Genomic DNA, 4,820 nt, shown 5'->3' on the forward strand with positions numbered 1-4,820 from the left:
ATTGCGGCACTATTCACAATAGCAAAGACTTGGAATCAACCCAAATGTCCATCTGTGACAGACTGGATTAAGAAAATGTGGCACATATACACCATGGAATACTATGCAGCCATAAAAAAGGATGAGTTTGCGTCCTTTGTAGGGACATGGATGCAGCTGGAAACCATCATTCTTAGCAAACTATCACAAGAACAGAAAACCAAACACCGCATGTTCTCACTCATAGGTGGGAACTGAACAATGAGATCACTTGGACTCGGGAAGGGGAACATCACACACCAGGGCCTATCATGGGGCGGGGAGGGGGGAGGGATTGCATTGGGAGTTATACCTGATATAAATGATGAATTGATGGGTGATGAGGAGTTGATGGGTGCAGCACACCAACATGGCACAAGTATACATATGTAACAAACCTGCACATTATGCACATGTACCCTAGAACTTAAAGTATAATAAAAAAATAAAAATAATAAAAAAAATAATAATAATAATAATAAAATGGTACAACTACGCTGAAAGACTACTTCGTTATACTTACTAGTGTTAACCCATAAATTCTATGCCTGGAGTACACTCAAATTAATATATTTGTACATTAAAAGGCATGTAAAAAATTTTCAAAGCAGTATTATTCATAATAGCCATATATAATAAATAAAATGTCTATCAATAGCAAAATGAATCAATATTTCAAGAAATAGTACGAAACCTGATCTACACACAGGAAATTCACAGAAGAAGAAACCAGATTGGACACAAAACTACGAAAAATGTCCTGCCTTGGAAATTACAACCACAGTGAGATACATTTTGTACCCATTAGACTGACAATAAAAAGGGTTAATGTCAGAAAATATGTATGTTGGTGGCATCATTCACAACAGCCAAGGTATGGGAACAACCTAAATGTCCATCAATGGATAAACGAATTAAGAAAACATGATATATACATAAAATGAAATATTATTCAGCTTTTTTTAAAAAAGGAAAATTTTGCAATACATGACAACATGGATGAACCTGGAGGCGACACAAGCCAGTCATAGGACGAATACTGCAAAGTGCCACTTAGATGAGATATTTAAAATAGTCAAATGCATAAAAGCAGAGAACAAAACAGTGGTTGCCAAGGGCAGGAGAGAAGGGAAATAGAAAGTTGCTGTTCGATGGGTAGAATGTTTCAGTAATGCAAGATGAGTAACTTCTAGGGATCTGCTATACAACATTGTACCTACAGCTAACAATATTTTATTGTACCCTTAAAAATCTGTTAAGATACCTTTGGGACTAAGAGAGGAATTCAACAGAGGAGGGGCACTCAGGTTTTTTGTAATATGTTATTTCTTAGAGCAGATGATGGTTACAAGCATATTCATTAAACCACTATTTATACACAAATGAAGTATTTCATCATTCATTTTATTTAAGAGGGGTGATCAGACTATGAGTGATTTGAAATCCAGAGATGTTACATTTGATAAGTAGACAACAACAGGGAGTCACTTTATACCATGATGTAGAAAACCCAGGAACAGCTGTAAGCAGAGTATACCAAATAGAAGAAAAGATGTAACTTGCATAACGTAGATGTCAGATGATGAGTCTTCCCTAGGATTTGGGAAGTAGGGGAAAAAAGGAGAAATCAACAGACACTTTGTGACCTCTCTCCTTTTCCCTGGTGTCTCTGTGCCCCCTTTACACTTCAAAGGACATTCTAAGGAAAACTCGGCCATGGGAACATTGGATCAACTTCCAATGTCAGATGGATTCCCAAAACCCATCCAGACCGTGTCTCCTATCATTGAAGAAAGTTGTACTGAGGCAACATTGACTAATACAAAGTTCTCTGATCTTTCCAACTTGGGAAACCTCAAAGGAGTATGCCTTTTTCATTTGGGGTGACAAATATGTTAGGTTTATTACTTTAATGCATGACTTTTCTACTCTACCAAGCACATAATATTTATTTATTTTAGATCTAACTGGTTGGCAGTGACTTCTGTTCTCAGCATGGCTGATGAAAATTAAGAGTTCATGCAGAATATGTCTCTCCCACTCGGACTAGCCTCTAGCTTCCCTGCTGTTCCTTTTAATTCTGATCTATCAAGAAGCTTGTCTGAGTCTTTGCTTCATCCATGTCTGGAGAGTACAGATAGACATGTGCTTACAATTACATTTGTCAACAAGTCTCTGTGGATAGTGAAAAAGTAGGTCAAACAAGGTTGCTCGTGAGATAAACACATGCTCTTAATTATCACAAGAAGTGAGACTTGTTACCTATGTTTGTATTTAAAACTTAAATTTTAAGTGATGGCAGGGCTGGGATTTACCTCTGAACTTTCCGCTACACCAAACTGACTGTTCTATCGCATACCTGGATTTCAGTAAAGCATCTCTTCACACTTCTGTGGCCAAAATAGACATCTATGCATTAGATTAGCTAGTGTAGCCAAGGAGATCACTAAATGGTTTAGTAACATTGACAGCTAACGAACAATGGTACCTTGAAAGGTCAGCTGATTGTACTAAGCCATACCCCAACCTACATAACCCACCACTAGGAAATATCTGGCTTCAAATCAGGCATTGATGGTGCTGATTATGCTGATCTAACATGTACACGAATTAGGATGATCTGTCCCACAGATGAGAGAACCAGAATCCAAAGTGCTCTGTACTGCCTGAAATGATTGCCCTCAAGTAGGCAGCAAAAAATGAAGTTTTGTTAGAGATACACACAAACACATTTATCCATCAAACATGCACCATGCCTGCTGTGCTGGGTGTTAAGGGAAACCCTGATCTTCACAGCTGACATTTCCTTCTCAGTAGGGATGCATCCATTAGTGTAACATCCCCGGCCTCCTTCTGCTGCTCTCTCAATTCTCAAGGTTGGTGAGGTTATTTACCCAACTGATGAGTTTGGAAGGAGAAATGAAACATGAACAGCTTAGCCCCTTCCACTCTTCCTCCTGAGAGCTTGATGGCCAAGGAGAACTAACACTCTCTTCTTCTCAGCACCCTAAGTTTACAGGTGCAGGCACTCACATGGGAAGCTCATGGCTGGTTAGTACTGTCTGTGACAGAGTGTTCAGTCTAATTCTGGGATACTATATTAAGAAGTCCATTGTTACTGCATATGTAAGTCATCCCTCCAAGCCAGTTTTTGTCAGTAACAAAATTTATATACCTATATATAAACTTTATATGCACATGCATACACGCACACACACACACACACACATACATTTATTGTGCAATTGGCTCTGAATTGCTTCTCAGGCAGGAAAAGGTGGTATTATTTTATTGGATCCCTTTAGATTCAACATTGGACTCTGAGGTTGTGGGTAGGGAGAAGGGAACTCATTGTTCCATTTATAATAAGCTGACTCTTTACCAAGGTCTCAGCAAGTTCTCACAACGGTGATAGGTCAGTGCTAGCATTCCTGTTTTGCTGCTATGGAAAATGGAGCTTAGTTATGTGTCTGGAACCACCAATAACAAGCAGTAAAGCCAAACTCAACACCAGGTCTGCCTGCTGCAGAAACTCTTGTCTCCCTCTACATTACCCTATCTCACACAGGTAAACAGTAGAGTGTCCCTGTCCTTGAGGAGCTCTAGCTTAGCCACAATCTACTATTTTAGCCTGGCTCCTGAAAGCCTGACACTTCTGCCATGTTCCTGGGAAGCATCATGGCTTTATATTTCTTCAGAGTAACAAATTGAAGTATGTAGTACTAGCTTCATATGACACATATATACTGAAATGATTTTAAATGTACTGAGGGAGGAGGATTGCTATTTACTTTATTTGTAAAGTAAAGCACTCTTCAGTAATTCAAATATTTATCATTTATGTTTTTATAAATTTAAATATTTAAATGATGGCATTCCTTTCATTAGGACATATCAATTCTGTAACTATTTTTATTGCAGAGCTACTTTTTAACATTGATATAAAAACTGAAGTGTTGTACTTTTTTCATCTTTACAATTACAAGGTTGGACTTGAAATAGATGTTCGAAAAGGTTGCATGAAGCTTAAAAGTCCTATTTATTAATTTCTTAACTTTGCAAAGCAGTTTACACTTGTCAAAACATTTTAGCGTGCATCCTCTTGTTAAATCCTGACAACAACCCTGATGAAGCAGAGTGCAGCTATTATTATCTCTCCATTCTTAATGAGAAAATATGTTTCAGCCCATTCTGTGATGTAGCTCTGGTTGCAGATAAGAGAAGCTGAGAGCTCAGGTTTTGAAATGTATCTCTCGAATTCTGGATCTATGCTGAGAAATAGTTCTCTCTTCAACAGTTGGGAAAATGTAGATTTGCCAGCATATAGTGCTTGAAATCAATTTAGATACTGAGATTAGACAGTCAATAGTCAGGACTGCTGAGGCAGAGTTTTTCTGTAGCTACAAAAAAGAAAAAAAGAAGAAGAAGAAAAAACAGGCTTTAAACAAAGACATGAAGCAAGATTTGGAATGACATTCAGCATCAAGGTCCCCAAAATTTGTTCCACCTGCCCAAGCCCTGAGGCCCAGCACCCCACCCCATTCCTACACACACACACACACACACACACACACACACACGTCATTGGCCCTGCAGACAAAGTTCTTTCTGCACCTTATTCAAAATGCAGTTCCAGGCCATTCTACAGAGACAGGAAGGAGTAAAGAGCCAAAGACACTTGAGGCATGCTGAGAGAATGTTAGAACCACTTAAGAACATTCAGTGCTCTGAGTAAGAAACATAGTGAGCAGCTTGGGAGTCAGTACAGAAGCAATTAAAGTTTGTTTTCTTCTATGTCCTTA

At 38.5% G+C, this 4,820-nt stretch overlaps 1 pseudogene across 1 annotated transcript in view; it reads left to right on the top strand.

The window, feature by feature from the left end:
• The first annotated feature begins 1,734 nt into the window (after positions 1-1,734).
• The window catches only part of LOC115894857, a 27,508-nt pseudogene continuing 24,422 nt past the window's right edge, over positions 1,735-4,820 (top strand). The window contains exon 1 of the transcript XR_004055074.1: positions 1,735-1,881. The product of XR_004055074.1 is annotated as a WW domain-binding protein 4 pseudogene (transcript). The remainder of the gene's footprint in view (positions 1,882-4,820) is intronic.

Source organism: Rhinopithecus roxellana, chromosome 2 (genome assembly GCF_007565055.1).
Source record: "Rhinopithecus roxellana isolate Shanxi Qingling chromosome 2, ASM756505v1, whole genome shotgun sequence".
In the NCBI taxonomy this organism is placed as follows: Eukaryota; Metazoa; Chordata; class Mammalia; order Primates; family Cercopithecidae; genus Rhinopithecus; species Rhinopithecus roxellana.